Raw genomic sequence first — 19,675 nt, forward strand, 5'->3', positions numbered from 1 at the left:
TTCACACACAGCATTTGCAACCTCTTGCTGTTTGTGCTAAGACTCCTTGTCTTGTCCACTACCTCATTATTTATTGTAATCCTACAAGACACTCGTCAATAAATGGTATATGCTACCTATATCAATACATATCTCCTACAAAAGCAAATGGTAGACTGAGACAAAAATCATAATCAAATATATATTTTATTGAAATTACAAAAATACATTTCTAAAACACATAAAAGGCACAAAACATACAGGACAAAAAAAGAGAATTCCTACAGGTAAAGTGGCAGAGACTACTGGGTGGAGGAAGGATAGTTTTCCTCCCAGGATGTCAGTTTATATAATCCAAAAAAGTGCAGTGCAAATCGTACAGACAGAACAGGACAGAAGGCCAATTCTCTCACAGGGTAGAAAATTGCAACAAAAGATCCCGGCAGTAAAAAGGTGCTGTAGTATATGTAAACACGCAACAAAGTGCATATATCAAGTAACCGGATCTTATTGCACAAACCCTAAATAGCCCAAGAATATCCGTGCCTGTTAACTAAACAGTCAGAAAATATATGTAAGTACTGACAAAATAAACCATACCCCCTCCTTTAGCCAAAAGAGGTCCCCCCAGAGCTTCACAAGTTACCTGCAGGTCACACAGACAGTTTCCCTAACGCGCGTTTCGCGTTCCGCTTGATCACAAGGACTCGGTGACCGAGTCCCTGTGATCAAGCGGAACGCGAAACACGCGTTAGGGAAACTGTCTGTAGTCTTAATTTTTATCTTTATTTTACCATTTAGTCTTAATTTTTATCTTTATTTTACCATTTCAAATATTTGTATCTTAGCTTGTTATACTATTGATTATTTGAGTCTGCGCAAGTGCCCTGCAACAGATTTCTGTACTATATATCTATGTATATAAAACTCAACGTGTGTGTGTATGTATGTGTGTATGTTCCACAAAAACTTTCAAACGGCTAAAGATATTAACATGAAACTTGGCACACATGTTACTTATATATCAACAACAAACATAGGATAGGTGATTTAACCCTTACTCACCCCCATTTGCCAGGGGCGGGGCTTATTTTTAAAGTCCCATGCAAGTCAATGGGAAATATATGTTACCGCATAACTTCCAAACGGCTGGAGATATTTCGATAATACTTGATCACATGTTACTTATATGTCCACTTAATATATAGGATAGTTAATTTAACCCTTAACTACCCCCATTTGTGAGGGTTGGGGTTTTTGTTTAAAGTCCCATGCAAATCAATGGGAAATGTATGTTCCCACATAACTTCCGTAGGGCTGGAGATATTTCAATACCTGGTACACATATTACAGGTCGGGATATGAGGACAGGATGGGAGGTCGGGATAGGAGGTCAGGTAGGAGGACGGGATATGAGGACAGGATATGAGGACGGAATAGGAGGTCTGGATAGGAGGTCGAGATATGAGGACGGGAAAGGAGGATGGGAAGGGATGACGGGATAGGAGGACGGGATAGGAGGACAGGATAGGAGGTCGGGATAGGAGGTTGAGATAGGAGGTCGAGAAAAGAGGACGGGATTGGAGGTGGGGATAGGAGCTCGAGATTGGAGGACAGGATAGGAGGTGGGGATAGGAGGACGGATAGGAGGATGGGATAGGAGGATGGGATAGGAGATCGGGATAGGAGGACGGGATAGGAGGATGGTATAGGAGGTCGGGACATGAGGTCGAGATAGGAGGACGGGATAGGAGGACGGGATATGAGGACGGGATAGGAGGTCTGGATAGGAGGTCGAGATATGAGGACGGGAAAGGAGAATGGGAAAGGAGGACGGGATAGGAGGTCGGGATAGGAGGTCGAGATAGGAGGTGGAGATAGGAGGTTGAGATAGGAGGTCGAGAAAGGAGGATGGGATAGGAGGTCGGGATAGGAGCTCAAGATTGGAGGACAGGATAGGAGGTGGGGATAGGAGGACTGGATAGAAGGACGAGATAGGAGGTCGAGATAGGAGGACGGGATAGGAGGTCGGTATAGGAGGTCGGGATAGGAGGACGGTATAGGAAGTCGGGACAGGAGGTCGAGATAGGAGGACGGGATAGGAGGTTGGGATGTGGGGTTGGGATATGACAACAATATATGAGGACGGGATATGAAGTCAAAAGCTTCCTCCTTTGTTTATTTTCCTCCCCAACAAGGATTAGGAAGGAAAACCGGGCAACACCGGATACTCAGCTAGTATTTAATAAATTATCTTATATGATATTTCCACTTATATATTATATAATTTATATAATAGTCCACTTTATATTATATAATTTATTATGTAAATAACTTTTTTTTCTGTCTGACCACAGTGCTCTCTGCTGACATCCCTGTCCATTTCAGGAACTGTCCAGAGCAGGAGAGGTTTGCTATGGGGATTTGCTCCTACTCTGGACAGTTCCTGACATGGAACTGTCAGTAGAGAGCACTGTGGTCAGATAAAAAAGAAATTAAAAAAGAAAAGAACTTCCTGTGGAGCATACATCAGCTGAGAAGTACTGGAAGGATTAAGATTTTTAAATAGAAGTAATTTAAAAGTCACCAGTTGATTTAAAAAGAAAATAGTTTTCCAGCGGAGTACCCATTTAAGTCAATAGGAGCTTAAAAGGGTACTCCGTCCCTTGATATCTTATCCCCTATCAAAAGGACAGGGAATAAGATGTCTGATTGCGGGGGGTCCCACTGCTGGGGACCCCCGTGATCTTGGCTGCGGCACCCCGCTTTCATCACTGTACAGAGCAAACTCGCTCTGTGCGTAAAGACAGGTGATACAGGGGCCGGAGCATCGTGACATCACCGCTCCGTCCCCTCAAGACAAGCCTATGGATAGGGGATAAGATGTCTAGGGGCCGAGTACCCCTTTAAAATGACACTTTTTTTCTGTGTTAATCTTTCTGAAAATGTATGTATAAATTGATAACTAGATGTTTCAATTCTGTTTGTAGTGTCTCCACACATTGACCGTATCCAAGAAGTGCACCAGTACAGTCCACGGGAGTAAATAGAAAGGCACAGTGTTTTAAGAAAAGATATTCAAGAATTCTTTTTTCATTAGAAAAAAAAAAGAATGTACTAAAACATATACATCAGGAGAGCTCCCTGCCTTTCAGATATTTCATCTTGCCCAAACCAACATGCAGGAACAGCTTATTTACAATACACTGTGATTTACTCAGAAACACTGCCCATTTCAGAAGAACCATAGTTTAAAGGGGTTATCCAACATAAGGTTATTTTAGTACTTACCTGCTAGACAGTAATGGACATGCATAGGAAGGATCAATGCTTGTCTTGGGGCTAAATGGCTGTGTTGCAAGTCCACCATAATGCTGCTGTTTTCTTTTTGTGAAATGGCTATTTCCTGTTGGAGTTCCCTCCCTCCATCTACAAGTTCCAGGATCCCTAGTTTGTAAGTGCGAGGTCACTTTTTATCTGCCCCACCCATTGCAGCACAGCTAGGCTCACTTTCATGAATGCTGTGCTTTAAAAACTACAATTTCCTGCAGCCCTGTGGAGAATGATCTCCCTCCCACCAAGCTTTCACTCCAAGCTTTAAAGCACAGACAAGCTTCTTTACAACAACTTACTACTGATGTTTTGGAATGCACTATTACCTGGGAAAAGCCAGATACAACACTCATTTTGTATCCTAAGAATTGCGAGAAAAGCCATCAATATAGGCACAGACACTATATTATGAACTACACTATCTACAGCCCCTGTAGCATAGTCAAATAAAAAATAAAAAATACCCCTTTAAGAATACCCCAGAATACCCCTTTAAATAATGAGCCTGAAACCCGGCATGCAGTCAAAAAGGCAGCTCTCAGACACTACTCTCTGCTCATTGGGTTTGACTGAAAAGTCTCTCCCTCTACACACATAGGAGACCTGTCAATCAAGGAGACCTGTCAATCAAGATAAGTAAGATGGGAAGCAGTAGTACACTGTGTGCACAGCTCCTGTCTCATCTTTAGGGTATGTTCACTATGAGAATTTCCATCCAGACTAATTCTGGGCGGAAATTCTCAGTGCAGCAGGCGCCACCAGCTCTAGGACTCGTGTGATTGGTGTGAACTGGCCCTTAAACTTATGAAATCGCTATTGAAAGGTTGCCCTGCTCGTATTATGCTACCCTTGGTTCAGGCAACAAAAAAACAGCTGACATGTTCCCTTTAAGGATATGTTTTAATAGCACCTATTTTATTTCCTGTTTTGTTTTGCCTAAAACTTCACTAGCTATATAATTTGTAATTTACATTTTGGAATACTTTGGCATATGAGGAGGACTTTTTTTCTTAGCAAACTTGCACACATCTACTGTTGAGACATAAGAGAAATGCAGCCAAAAAAGGACAATCAGCTGCTGAAAATTAGTCTAGTAAAGTACGCCAGACACAAACCACATCCAGTCTACATTTCCAAAAACCTACAGAGATTGCCATAACAAAGATTTTTATTCATTATAACATTTATTATGCCAGTTTTACCACATTGCAAAAATGTAAAATTAATTTAATCTATTAACAAATGTTTTATTCTAAAACCCTGTTTCTCAGTTTTTTTCAAGTGACCTTTAGGTATCTTCTTTTGTCAAGTTTAGTATTTTATCCATTTCTGGCAAACAGGGTAGACAACTGATATGGTTCCTACAGGGTTCTTACTGGGTGTATAGATATCCTTCCTCCATAATAACAAGTCTCCCTGATTATAAGGCTTTGTCTGAGCAGGAAATTCAGGGTGTTAGTGGGGCATTTGAAAGACAACTATGCCCTATGTGCAAAAAAATTAGTTCTGGTGCACTAAAGGGGTTGTCCCACCATCAACACTTTTTTTTTCCATCCACAAGATAGTATGTAAGTGTATCATCATGAGGGTTTAACTGGTGGGACCCCCTGTGATCTTAAGAATATGGTTCAGAGTATCTTGTCAGTATGGAGCAGCGTGCGCACTACTGTGCCATTTATTGTCTGTGGGAGCAGCTTGGCTTGGAAATCTCTGGCAGCTTCAATAGACAATGGTGGGCCGCTTGACTGTCTTCCAATAGGAGAATTCTTTGTTCACATGGTAGATAAGCTGCCACCATAGAAGTATGAAGGTTTTTGCTTTCTCCCCATTGAAACAAACACGGATCCTTTGTTTGAGTCAGGAGAAATATTTGTTATACAGTATATGTCATTACCAGTATTTTTACTAATTAATTATCATACATTAAACAGTTTCTACAACACAAAACAACACTACACACTATTGTTATGCTATGCGTGCCGGCCACACATGCTGGCCGTGAGTGCATGGTCCCCTTACCTTCTGTGCCGACGGGGCTGGGACTTGCATTGAGGGACGCGCCCGCATCCCGCGAGCCCCAGTCCGTCACTCTCCGGGTGTTTCTACTGCCTCGGCCTCCGCCTCTCTTCTCCTGCGCGTGTCCCTGTCCCTTAGGGCGTGCACGCATCGGAGCTTTAAGATTTAAAGGGCCAGTACGCTCATTAGTGTAATCCACCTGTGGCTTGTTTATAAATTCCTCCACCCTCCTCAGTTCTCTGCCAGATCTTTGTTGCCTTGTGCACAAGAGAAAGTGTTCCTTTGTATTGCTAAGCCGTGTACCAGATCTCCTGCTTTTGTGACTTGACTTTGCTCCTCTGCCGCCTGCTCTGACCTTCTGCTATCCAGACTATGAGTTGTCTCATCCCTTCTGTACCTCGCATCTCCTCAGCCGCCTGTGTGGTCGAGCCGTGCCAGGGGTAGCGACCTGGGTGTCGCCTGCAGCTGCAAGCCCATCCCGCTTTGCGGCGGGCTCTGGTGAAAACCAGCGGCACCTTAGTCTTGGCTCCCTGGTACAGTCCGAATCATCTGCCACACAGGTCCAGCAGATCCACACACACCGGAGTTCTGTCTTCAGAAACGTGAGTGTTACAACTATAACACTGAACATCCCCAAATCAATAGAAAATTAAGATTTTATTGTTTGAAAAAGCACAACTGAAGAAAAAAAACATGTAAAAGTTACAGAAATAGTTTAAAGTCAAATATATAGAATAAGGACCAGCAGCAGCACAGCCCCCCCCCATAATGGTGCAAAGTATAGCAAAAAATGCACAGACCAGTAGAAACAGATGTGCTTAATCAAGAATGATATATAATGAAATAAGACCAGACCACATAACACACCATTTATTTCAGAAGTACAAAAATACTAGTACAAAAATGATGATGGTAAAACAGCCCCTAGGCAACTCATTCCGTAAGTACAAAAGATGAACCAAAATAAAAGAAGAGCAATGTTATCAAAAAAGAATGTGACATCAGACAAGGAGTGAAAAATATATGCCCCACACGGTAAAACAAAAATAATGATGGTAGATATCAAAATCATGATCAAATTATATAAAACTGAAGAATGGCAATAAGGAACTGAAGAGCGTGCCAAAATGCAGGAAGCCCCAAACGTACTTCATAAAGCGACTTCCATAGTGATAACTAGTGCTAGCTACAAATATGCCTTGAATACACAAAAAATCTGTACATAGGCATTAATAAGCAATGTACAGTGGGGCAAAAAAGTATTTAATCAGCCACCAATTGTGCAAGTTCTGCCACTTAAAAAGATGAGAGAGGCGTGTAATTTTCATCATAGATATACCTCAACTATGAGAGATATAATGAGAGAAAAAAATCCATAAAATCACATTGTCTGATTTTTAAAGAATTTATTTGCAAATTATGGTGGAAAATAAGTATTTGGTCAATAACAAAAGTTTGTCTCAATACTTTGTTATATACCAGTTGTAGGAAATGACAGAGGTCAAACGTTTTCTAAGTCTTCACAAGGTTTTCACACACTGTTGCTGGTATTTTGGCCCATTTCTCCATGCAGATCTCCTCTAGAGCAGTGATGTTTTTGGGCTGTCACTGGGCAACTCGGACTTTCAATTCCCTCCAAAGATTTTCTATGGGTTTGAGATCTGGAGACAGGCTAGGCCACTACAGGACCTTGAAATGCTTCTTACGAAGCCACTCCTTCGTTGCCCGGGCGGTGTGTTTGGGATCATTGTCATGCTGAAAAACCCAGCCACGTTTCATCTTCAATGCCCTTGCTGATGGATGAAGGTTTTCACTCAAAATCTCCCGATTCTTTCCTTTACACAGACCAGTCGTCATAGTCCCTTAGCAGAAAAACAGCCATCATGCTTCACAGTAGATATGCTGTTCTTTGAATGCAACTCAGCATTCTTTCTCCTCCAAACATGATGAGTTGAGTTTTTACCAAAAAGTTCTACTTTGGTTTCATCTGACCATATGAGATTCTCCCATTCTGGATCATCCAAATGCTCTCTAGCAAACTTCAGACAGGTCTGGACATGTACTGGCTTAAGCAGGGGGCACGTCTTGCACTGCATGATTTGAGTCCCTGGCGGCGTAGTATGTTACTGATGGTAGCCTTTGTTACCTTGGTTATTCACTAAATCCCCCCCCCCCCCATTTGGTTCTGGAATTTTTGCTCACCATTCTTGTGATCATTTTGACACCACGGGGTGAGATGTTGCATGGAGCCCCAGATCGAGGGAGATTATCAGGGGTCTTTTATGTCTTTCATTTTCTAATAATTGCTCCCACGGTTGATTTCTTCACATCAAGCTGCTTGTCTATTGCGGATTCAATCTTCCCAGCCTGGTGCAGGTCTACAATTTTGTTTCTGGTGTCCTTTGACAACTCTCTGGTCTTGGCAATAGTGGAATTTGGAGTGTCACTGTTTTAGGTTGTGGACAGGTGTCTTTTATACTGATAACATGTTCAAACAGGTGCCATTAATACAGGTAATGAGTGGAGGACAGAGGAGACTCTTAAAGAAGTTACAGGTCTGTGAAAGCTAGAAATCTTGCTTTTTTTTTTAGGTGATCAAATACTTATTTTCCACCACAATTTGCAAATAAATTCTTTAAAAATTAGACAATGTGATTTTATGATTTTTTTCTTCTCATTATGTCTCTCATTGTTGAGGTATACCTATGATGAAAATTACAGGCCTCTCTCATCTTTTTAAGTGGGAGAACATGTACAATTGGTGGATGACTAAATACTTTTTTGCCCCACTGTAATATAATAAATTACCACTTCTTAAAGCATATACTGCTAAGTAGAACACAATTTATTTTATTAGTTTTATAGTTATAATCTGTGTATAGCTATGGGGGTGGGGCTAATCATATACCTGTTTACACCATGAAGATCCGTCCATGGATTTTTGTGTAGACCAGTGTTATTATATGGACTATGTTCTCTGCATTGACTGTAGTTGGGGGCTTGCATATGAACAGGTTATTACCACTTTTTCTTTGACCACCGGTCCTCTTTAATGGACAAATATAATGTGTGGCAAATATATAACATATACAGGAACAGGGCACCAAGATCACCATTAACATTATCAGCGACAAGTAATATTAAGATTTTTGAGAGATTTCTCTTGGGTCAGTGGTCTAATCTTTCCTCCATTCTCCATTACATCATTTTTTTTTTCTTATCCAGGTTTATTCTCTTTTCTTTAAAGCCAAAGCTGAAAAGTTACTCCCAACGAGTTCAATGGGAGTTGTGCAAATGGTGTAGCCCCCCCCCCAAGTTATTCTGTGTACATAATTCCCAAGGTTATGCAAACAACAGAGCTCATGGGACAACACCATTTACACAACTCTCATTACAGTTAATGGGAGTTATAAAAGTTGCGTAACTTCCCCGCTTCGGCTGCCTTTTGGCTTCCTGACCTATTCCACAAAACAGATCAGAGGGGGGCAGTAAGGCAAAATTAGAAGTTGGGAATATTCTTTAACATATATTGTGTTCTTCTAAATTACTACCACATTTTTTGTCTAAGGGTGGGTTCCCATATTATAGTTTTGCTATACGGTTTTGGCATATGGTTTCATAAAAAAAATGTATGCAACCATACAGAAAACCGTGCCCATAGACTTCCCATTCAAAACCGTATGCACCATATTGAATACTGTTGTTTCCGTTTTTCAAACCATACGTTTTTTTTTTTTCTGGACAGAAAACTGATACAGGAATTGTATTGCAAAAATGTGGTGTGAACCCACCCTTAGAGTAGCTAGAGTAGTTGTATGGCATTATTAAACATTTGTTCTTTTTCCCTATGAAGCTATTGATAACATGTACAGCATCACAGTATTAGGCAGAATAACTGTACTGCTTCATATTTCTTTAAGTCTACACTTATCGCAGCTTATCTTGTGCAATACATAAATATACAGTAAACTGAATGCACCTCAGTCTGGTTCTTCAAGACCTGTTGTAGCATGTAATGGGAAATCCGGTTGATGTTAGAAGAACAAGTAAAAGCAAAGGTGGAGTTTCCCTTCTAACATGTTCATGATCTTTATATACCTTAATGTAAATAATTTGTGCATAACCACTAATTTTACATTGTAATCTCCTTTGTGTTCTCTTTACTACGTATAATTAGACTGAAGCTTAAATGTGTAGGTGAAATAACAGAAATGGTGAAATTCATACTGGAGATAACAGTAAAACTTGGGGGCAGATTTATAGAAATATCAGTGCTTTAGCATTATCATACATAAAGCGTCAGTACTGCTCTTACTAATATGAATCTGTCAGGAAAAGTAAACAAATCTAATAAAGGGAATGTGTCGGCTAGATTTGTTTTTCCTGATTAGAGCCAGGTACTGAAACATTAGCATGTCATTTTTTATTTAATTTTTTTGTACATTATTATGGGGGCTGTCATCTTATCTGAGCGTTTTTAACAACATTTAGTGATATGCTTTACAGCAGGGCCCATGCACCATAGACAACAATGGACAGGACCTGTCCCATTCACATGAATTGGAGACACTGAGCATTCTCTGTAAACGTTTCAGAGGTTATTCTATAGGGAGAGTAGAGGGTGCCTGTGAATGGTGGTGGATTCAGTGTTATCTCTCTACTGACTTACCCATATATTAGTAAATATCAGTAAATACCAACAATAAGGAGTTGTGACCTCGCATGTAATTGAGGTATATGCTCCGTCCAAACAAGAATCATTAGATTTTTCTGTTTTAACTACACATAGTTACATAGAGACACAAGTTGACAGGTGTGAACATGATCCTTTAAATGCTTTAGGAGCAGTAGGTGTCAATCTTAGTCCCACTTTGTCTTTATTTAGTACAGATTCTATATTGGATATGTCTGAAAGTACTGTTATTGATAATACTGTGTCTCCGGTCAGTTTTTAGGCTCCCTACTTGTGGACACTGGGAATCTCATTCCAACCCTAACCAGTCCCAAATCCCAACCAACTATAATCAAGCTCTTTCCATATGTGGATCAGGGGATAAAACATACCCAAGAAAAAAAGAAAAAGAAAACTCGAAAGGGAGGAACTAGAGGTAGACAGCAACCAAAGAGAATTAATAGAAGGAGCTAGGAAAAAAAAATCACAAAAGAGAAAAATATTTAATTTGCCCTCATATTTTTGGGGGGAGAATAAGATTTCCCATTTATCCAAGGGACTCTCCTTTTGTCCCAATACTTCAGCTTACTCTTTCTCATTATTTTTGGGTTTGAATGAATGCACTAGAAAATTAACCCTTTCAAGGTTTTTTGCCCTACAATAAAAAAAATAGTCACTCTAATGGAGATTCTTCCCCTAATCAGGTAGAGTTTGATTCAATAGTATCTAGTAAAGAAACTTCTTTGGGAATAGCTGAGTATAATAACATTAAACATGTAACTTGTATCTTCTTTCTCATAGAGGTAATTTCCTTGTGTTAAAAATACTCAGAAACAATTCCTCTATAATTGTGTGTCCCGCTGACAAGGGGGGCGGCACAGTAATATTAGATAGAGAGGACTATAGTAAAGGGTTATTCCATAAAAAAAATGTTTGACTGTGCTACAGGGGCTGAAAAGTTAGTGTAATTCATAATATAATGTCTGTACCTATGGTCTCACAATTCTTATGTGATATTCGCCCCAATATTTATTTTTTACATCATACAAAATTACTCAGGTCTCAGGATTTCTCAGGTTACAGTGCATCAAGACATGACCTCACTAGTCAGTTGTGCAAAAGCAGCCAGTCCTGCTTCAATAAGTGGGGCAATCGCTGGGTGCACACAAGTTGAATTAAATCCTTTAACCCCTTAAGGACAATGGATATAAAATGTACATCCTGATGCCTTGGTACTTAATGCACCAGGACATACATTTACGCCCGGTGCTCGCATCATACAGAGTAGGTCTCGGCTGCTATCAACAGTGGTGGACATCAGCGATCGCCATTAACCCCTCAGATGCCGTGATCAATACAGATCACAACATCTGTGGCAATGCCGGCACTTGGATAGATGATCGGATCGCCCGGGATACGATTGTTTAACATGGCAGTCGGAGGTCCCCTCACCTGCTCCAGCCGTCATCCCGGGTCTTTTTCTCTGGTCTGACATCGAGCAGACTAGAGAAGAAGATTGCCGATAATACTGAGCAGTGCTATGCCTATGCAAAGCACTGTTCAGTATATGCAGTCTAATGATTGCTATAAATAGTCCCCCATGGGGACTATAAAAGTGTAAAAATAATAATAATAAAAGTTTAAAAAAAACATGAAAAAGCACCTCCCCCAATAAAAATTTAAATGGCCCCTTTTTCCTATTTTATCCCAAAAAGCGTAAAAATATTAACTAATAAACATATTTGGTATCACCGCATGTGTAAATGTCCTAACTATCATGTATGAGCGGCATAAACATAAAAAAGTCCAAAATTGCTGCTCTTTTTCACATTTTATCCCATAAAAAAAAAAAGATTAAAAAGTTACATATAAGCAAAAGTGGTACTGATAAAAACTACAGATCATGGCGCAAAAAATGAGCCCTCATACAGCCCAGTATACGGAAAAATTTGAAAGTTATAGGTAGTCAAAATAGAGTGATTTTAAACATACCAATTTTGTTAAAAAAAAGTTTGAGATATGATTTTATCATTGTAATCGTACTGACCCACTGAATTTTTACCGTAAAATGTACAGTGTGAAAACAAAACCTTCCAAAATTTGTTAAATTGCGGTTTTCTTTCAATTTCCCCCACACACAAATAATATTTTTTGGTTGCGCCATACATTTTATGGTAAAATGAGTGATGTCATTACAAAGAACAATTAGTCATGCAAAAAACAAGCCCTTACATGGGTCTGTATGGAAATATAAAAGAGTTATGATTTTTAGAAGGCGAGGAGGAGAAAAAACAAAAATGCTAAAATAAAATTGGCCTGGTCCTTAAGGCCAAAATGGGCTTGGTCCTTAACCCCTTGCCGCAAAATGCCGTTTATAAATGGCACTCCGGCATGGGAGGGTTATGAAGCAAGCTCAGGAGCTGAGCTCGCATCATACCCGCACGATCCCTGCTGCTATTAGCAGCCAGGACCTGGGGCTAATGCCGGACATCACCGTTCAGGGAGATGTCCAGCATTAACTCTTTAGACGCAGTGATCGTCGTGTCTAAAGTCAGAGTGAAAGCTTCCCGGCAGCTCAGTCGGGCTAATCGGGACCATCGCGGTAAAATCGCAATATCCTGATCAGCTAGGATGCATCAGGAGGGTGCTTTACTTGCCTCCTGTACGTTCGATTGGCAATTGATTTCTCCAAGCCTGAAATCAAGGCTCGAGCAATCAACCACCGATAACACTGATCAATGCATTGCAATGAATAAAAAGCGATCAAAAAGTCAGATCAAAACAAAAATGGTACTGATAAAAACTTCAGATCACGGCACAAAAAATTATCCGCCCCGTAAAAAAAGTTTAAAAAGTTATAGGGGTCAGAAGAGGACAATTTTTAATGTATAAGTTTTCCTGCATGTAGTTATGATTTTTTCAGAATTAATACAAAATCAAACCTATGTAAGTAGGGTATACTTTTAATCGTATGAACCTACAGAATAAAGATAAGGTGTAATTTTAACCGAAAAAAGTACTGTGTAGAAACAGAAGCCCCTAAAAGTTACAAAATGTTGTTTTTTTCTTCCATTTTGTGTCACAATGATTTTTTTCCGTTTTGCCGTAGATTTTTGGATAAAGTGACTGATGTCATTACGAAGTAGAATTGGTGGCACAAAAAATAAGCCATCCTATGGATTTTTAGGTGCAAAATTGAAAGGGTTATGATTTTAAAAGGTAAGGAGGCAAAAACGAAAGTGCAAAAACGGAAAAACGGCCTTAAGGGGTTAAGGGGTTAAAATCCAAATAGAAGGCTAAAATCCAAATAGAAGGCAGTATAAGCGAGTACACTTTGGCAATATGATATATTTACATCATAGGAGAAGTCCTCATTCTCAGTCTAGTGACCTTTAACCCCTTAAGGATAGGGGATAAGATGTTAGATCGCCACTGTCCCGCTGCTGGCGACCCCGGGATTGCCGCTGCGGCACCCAGCTGTCATTACTGCACAGAGCGAGTTCGCTCTGTGCGTAATGACAGGCGATACAGTGGATGGAGCAGCGTGACGGCATGGCTCCACCCCTCGTGACATCACGGCCCACCCCCTTAACCCCTTAAGGACCCGGGGTTTTTCCATTTTTGTTTTTTTTTCCTCCTTGCCTTTAAAAAAATCATAACTCTTTCAATTTTGCACCTAAAATCCATATGATGGCTTATTTTTTGTGCCACCAGTTCTACTTTGTAATGATGTCAGTCATTTTGCCCAAAAACCTACGGCGAAACTGGAAAAAAAATCATTGTGAGACAAAATTGAAAAATTTTGTAACTTTTGGGGGCTTCCGTTTCTACGTAGTAAATTTTTAGGTAAAAATAACACCTTATCATTGTTCTGTAGGTCCATACGATTAAAATGATACCCTACTTATATAGGTTTGATTTTGTCGTACTTCTGGAAAAAATCATAACTACATGCAGGAAAATTAATATGTTTAAAATTATCATCTTCTGACCCCTATAACTTTTTAATTTTTCCACGTATTGGCCGGTATAAAGGCTCATTTTTTGCGCTGTGATCTGAAGTTTTTAGTGGTACCATTTTTGCATTGATAGGACTTATTGATCACTTTTTATTCATTTTTTCAAGGTATAAAAATTGACTAAAAATGCACTATTTTGGACTTAATTAATGATATATTTTTATAATTTCCACATGCGGCGATACCATATATGTTTATTTTTATTTACACTGTGTTTTTTTTTATGGGAAAAGCCGCGTCTAAAGGGTTAATAGCGTGCGGCACCGCAAACAATGCCGCGCGCTATTACCCACGGGTCCCGGCGGTTGTTAGAGGCCGTGGCCCCGCGTTATAGATCGGGAGCGGACTCATGACGTAACGCTACGTCATGGGTCCTTAACAGGTTAATGCAAGTCTATGGCAGGGGCGTGACGACCGCCACGCCCCCTCCCATAGACAATTTCTTCTGAGTACGAAAATACCAGAAAACATTAAAACTTTACTTTTAATAAATCACTCTAAAATATATAGACCATCAAAAACCACATATAACAATTCTGGTGTTGTACCCAAATGTCGTACATCCAAACAGAAAGGACAAAGTAGGTTATACCTTGGTCATACAGACCACTTTTTGCTGCACTGCAACTATGATAAGTTGACCCTTTGCAGACTTACAAAAAGAAAAAGCAACAACACAGTCCCCTGGTTCGGCAGCAGTATTAAGGTAAATACAGATTGTAGGATCAATGTGAACAAATTATCCTAAAATAAAGGATGAGTATAAGGGTGGGGTAGGTACGGGTGGGACCTGGGGGTAGCACGGGCTAGATGTAGAATGCCCCTATGGCTATCCTGACCCTAGGTGATCACCCTGCTCTAGGCCTCAACCTAGGCGTAGTGTACGCCCTGATAAGGGCGGCCTCGCTCCGGAACCTTCCCTGATGTGCCCTAGAAACCCTATTTAGGAGACAATTAGGAAAGTGTCTCACTGTCTCACTGGGGCGCCCTATCTGACTCGGTGGACAGGGAGGTTACCCTAACTTACGGTAGAAGATGTTATATAACAAGTAGTGTCCCACTGAGGTGTTTATGTAAATTCCCCAATGTGTTTAGTGTATGACTCAAATTATAGAACACTGGACTATGTACCAGTATTTTTGTCTGTCAGGATAACACAGGTTTAAATGGTAGTATTCTGATGCACTGTGAATTCACACAGACAAATAAGGCTAAAATATAGCAACGATATCTAATTGCTGTGAAAACAGACACACAAATATCTACCTGTCATAGCCATGGCAGGTAAAAAAATGGCAATGCTGCTCCAAAATCATTGTTCTCAACACAGAGCTAGAATGCTTAGTTACTATAAACAACCACAGCAGGCATTGATGGCAATCTCTTGTTTTCATAGGCAACCAAAGTGATACACAAATCAAAATGGATTTCAATTAGATGACTTTTGAAACCCCATAAATCCAAATGAAAAGTCATACACAACACAGATTAGCCGATGTAAATTTGCACAAGAGAAGGATCAGTGGGATACTTATCAAGGCTGATTGAGGACCGGAGGACTGCAGTCCCTACACGTTTCACCCCCTCAGTTCTTCAGGGGACTGATAGAGGGGTGATATGGAGTGAATGGACAATCCCATGATGGTGGATGGAGAGCAGTAGGGTGAAAAACCTGCTCTCCATCTGCCATCATGGGATGACATTTTTTAAATGTCCCCAGAAATGCCCCATATGTGGATGTAAAGTGCTCTGCGGGCGAACTACAATGCTCAGAAGATCAGCAAAATTCTCTCTCCAAAAGTCCAATGGCATGCCTTCTGTTTTGAGACCTGTAGTGCACCAGCAGAGCACTTAACGTCCACATATGGGCGTTTTCTTAATCGGGAGAAATTGGGCTTCAAATTTTGGGGTCCATTTTGTCCTGTTACCGCTTGTGAAAAAGAAAAATTTGGTGTTAAAATCTAATTTTCCATTTTCACGTCCAACTTTCCCTCTTGAGCCATGTTGTGAGCCCGCAGAGCACTTTATCTCAAAATAAGAGTTAATTCCATACTCGTGAGAAATTGGTCAACAAATTGTGGGGGCTTTTTCTCCTTATACCACTTTTAAAAAATGAAAAAAATGGGGCTACAAGAACCCTGTTAGTGTAAAAAATGCAGATTTAGATTTTTCTCCTCCACTTTGCTGCTGTTCTTGTGAAACACCTAAAGGGTTAACAAACATTCTGAATTTTATTTTGAATACTTTGAGGGGTGCAGTTTCTATAATGGGACCATTTATGGGGTATTTCTCACAGAAAGGCCCGTCAAATCCACTTCAAACTTAACTGTTCCCGGAAAAATTCAGATTTTGACATTTTCGTGATATTTGAAGCCCTCTAATGTCTTCAAAAAGTAAAACCATGTCAACTTTATGATGCCAACATAAAGTACAAATATTGTATTTGTGAATCAATATAAAATTTATTTGGAATATCTATTTTCCTTCCAAGCAGAGAGTTTCAAAGTTAGAAAAATGCTAAATTTTCTAAATTTTCATGAAATTTTGGGATTTATCACCAAGAAAGTATGCAATTAACTATGAAAATTTAGCACTATGTTAAAGTAGACTATGTCACGAAAAAACAGTCTCAGAATCAGAATAAACGGTAAAAGCATCCCAGAGTTACTAATGCATAAAGTGACAGTGGTCAGAATTGAAAAAAAGGGCTGAGTCCTTAAGGTGAAAATGGGCTTAAGGGGTTAATCATGGCTTACACCCTGCAGCTAACTGTACCTGACACTACCTGCTAGTTTCTGCTCAGCTGCCAGTACCTACTCTGCCTGCAGATCCACCATATCTCGCTCTCCTGCACTGCCTGCTGGCCGCAGCTCCTCGTCTCTGGCCTCTTGCCGCTTGGACACTGTAAATTGGGAGGCTGTGCCTCCAGACTGTGGCTGCTGCAGCAAGAAAGTGATACTGCTGCCCAGCTTCTATGGTGCTCTATTGAGACATGGTACTCTTTGATGAGACAACCCCTTTCAGAATGCGGACACTTTAGCAATCAAGTGACTAATGCAAATGTAGCTCCTGCAACCCCTGGCAAACAGCTGAATCTGTGGTCAGTGACTGCTGCAGGGGAAATGTAGTACTACATGGTGGCCATTTAGTAATGAATAGACATGTCGAGAAGAGGGAGTCCCAATTGAAAGATCCTTTTCTATGATGTCCATAGGCTTTAACAAGGCTGATGAAGAGAGGTTAGCTTCAGAGGACACCAGGAGTTGTTTAAGCTATATAAAACAACATTTCATAAACATTTAGGATAGTTAGCAGATGAACATTTGTTCAACCCAGAATTATTTCTCTCAATCCACACACACACACACACACACACACACACACATATTTGGTTGAATGTATATGTTTTCTAAATGGAGAGGTAGGAAAGCTGCTGCCAGACACCTCCAAAAACAAATGTTTCAGGAATGATGAAATCCAACATTCCCAACTGTTCTCTTCCCTGACCTCTGTCATCAAGGGAGAGATGGGAGGCCCCCCATACACATGGTCAGCCAACGATAACCTAACATGTATGGCCAGCTTATGGTATAAATATATTGTATATAATTGTCAGGAAAATAAATATTTTCACCTGGGTTTCTGTTTCATTAGCACTGTATTTTCTGGTCTCTGAGGACAATCTCCTTTCCTTGTGTTCACGCTATCATATCCAGATACTGTATGTTATCTAGGGCCTGGGCATCACAAGATAACTGCCTTAGTGCACTTCCTGATGGTTATCATAGTTCACTGCTATAGATGATCTTTATAAATACCATGTTTTGGCATACAACAGATTTAGGAATACAATGACAGAAGTTTATCTTTATTATAATAGCAGATGAGACATTTGAACAAGTGCATGTTAACAATGCGTCAATAACAATACACTCCAGAATCATGTGATCAATGGTAGAAGTAAAAAATCATTATCTTACATGTAAATATATTTTTTTACTCCTTTATGAACTTATTTTTGTCTTACTTTATTCTGACAGCTCTAACTTTTTTGTTTGTTGACGTAGTTGTACAAGGTGGTTGTTCGGTTAAGTAAAATGACTCATATTTAGTCCCTTCAGCACGTCTTGGTTGTATTCGACACCCTTGCTGGGATGTTGATGTTGCTTGCTGGGGCAGAGATTGTTCAGCCAATAGGAGACCACCAGCAGTCACAACAGCAGACTCCTGATGGCGCACCAACAGAAATGGAGGTTATGCCACAGGACCCACTTGAAAGAACAAGACTAGCAGAATCCATGCAAGGGGGCATTATAAGGTAGCCTGGATGTTAGAGTTTTTGTGTAGTTGGATTACCCCTTCAACTTTTATTTTTAGGGGGAATGAAAAAGAAGCAATTCCATTGTCGATTTTGTAAAGCCGTTCCATCGTTTTCATATTGGCTATATTAAATTTGTTTTCTTCGTGTTATCAATACAAAAATGTATTTTTTTTTTTACGAAATCTGTTGAATTTTTGTTGTGTTTATTACATTTTATAAAAATTATGGACAACTGCATAATGCACTGAAATAAGCAACTATTAGTTCATGTTCAATTTTCATCATGTTTATATATTATGACCTGAATTACATTTAAATCTATATATGGATCAGTTTTCTACTCTATATATATTAACTGTGGTAAAAATACAGCTATTATCTTATCTACTATACAAATGTGGAGAACCAGTAACATAGTGGAGTCCCTTTACCCCCCATGTACATGAAACAAAAAATAACTAATACAGAAATACAGTGACCCCCCCCCCCCCCCGACCTACGATGGCCCCGAAATACGATCATTTCAACATACAATAGCCTCTCAGAGGCCATCGCATGTTGAAGGCAGCATCAACATACGATGCTTTTGTATGTCGGGGCCATCACATAAACGGCTATCCGGCAGCGCTGACTGCTTCAGCTGCCACCTGATAGCCGTTTACGGTGCCCCGTGTGGTCCGCTGACGATCATTTACCTGTCCTCGGGGCTCCTGAGCGTCCTCTTCGGGATCCCCTGCATCGTCGGCGCTCTCCATCGTCGTCATCACGTCGCTGCGCCCCATCATTCAATAGGAGCGGCGTGCGTAGCGATGTGATGGCGGTGACTGAGAGCGAGGATGCCAGGGAAGCAGAGGCCTTGCCGGAGTGTCGGGGACACCCTGGGGACGCGGCGACAGCGATGGAAGGCGACATCCAGGGCAGCGGTGATGAGTGGTGATGGTCCGGAGTGGCGGGGACACGTGAGTATAACCTCCAAAACCGTTGGCTGTCCGGGCATGCTGGGTGTTGTAGTTTTGCAACATCTGGTTGTAGACCACTGTCCTATACTTTACATTGCACGGATCCCTCAACATACGATAGTTTCAACAAACGATGGTCCATTTGGAACGGATTACCATCGTATGTTGAGGGATCACTGTACTGTATTGGATGATGTATTTGTTATTTTTATAATTGATAATATATGTATTTAATCTGGAAAGATGAAAGGATAATTGACATCTTAACCTGATAAATACGCCTGGTCTATGAGAAAAGAGACTTTTCATGTAATGTAAGCACACATAAAGCTATATTTTATAGTCATCATTTTTTTACGGCCATTTTTTTATTTAT

General features: G+C 40.3%; 1 long non-coding RNA gene across 2 annotated transcripts in view; it reads left to right on the forward strand.

Annotated features, from left to right (window-relative positions):
* The window catches only part of LOC130362322 (uncharacterized), a 99,407-nt gene extending 89,010 nt beyond the window's left edge, over positions 1-10,397 (forward strand). Inside the window, exon 4 of one of the 2 annotated variants that reach the window (XR_008891359.1) lies at positions 10,277-10,397. This is a non-coding gene — a long non-coding RNA (uncharacterized LOC130362322). Of the gene's footprint in view, positions 1-2,969; positions 3,115-10,276 lie in introns of those variants that run through there. The other variant, XR_008891358.1, reaches the window with a different exon arrangement.
* The last annotated feature ends 9,278 nt before the right edge of the window (positions 10,398-19,675 follow it).

The sequence above is a fragment of the Hyla sarda genome, chromosome 3 (genome assembly GCF_029499605.1).
Source record: "Hyla sarda isolate aHylSar1 chromosome 3, aHylSar1.hap1, whole genome shotgun sequence".
In the NCBI taxonomy this organism is placed as follows: domain Eukaryota; kingdom Metazoa; phylum Chordata; class Amphibia; order Anura; family Hylidae; genus Hyla; species Hyla sarda.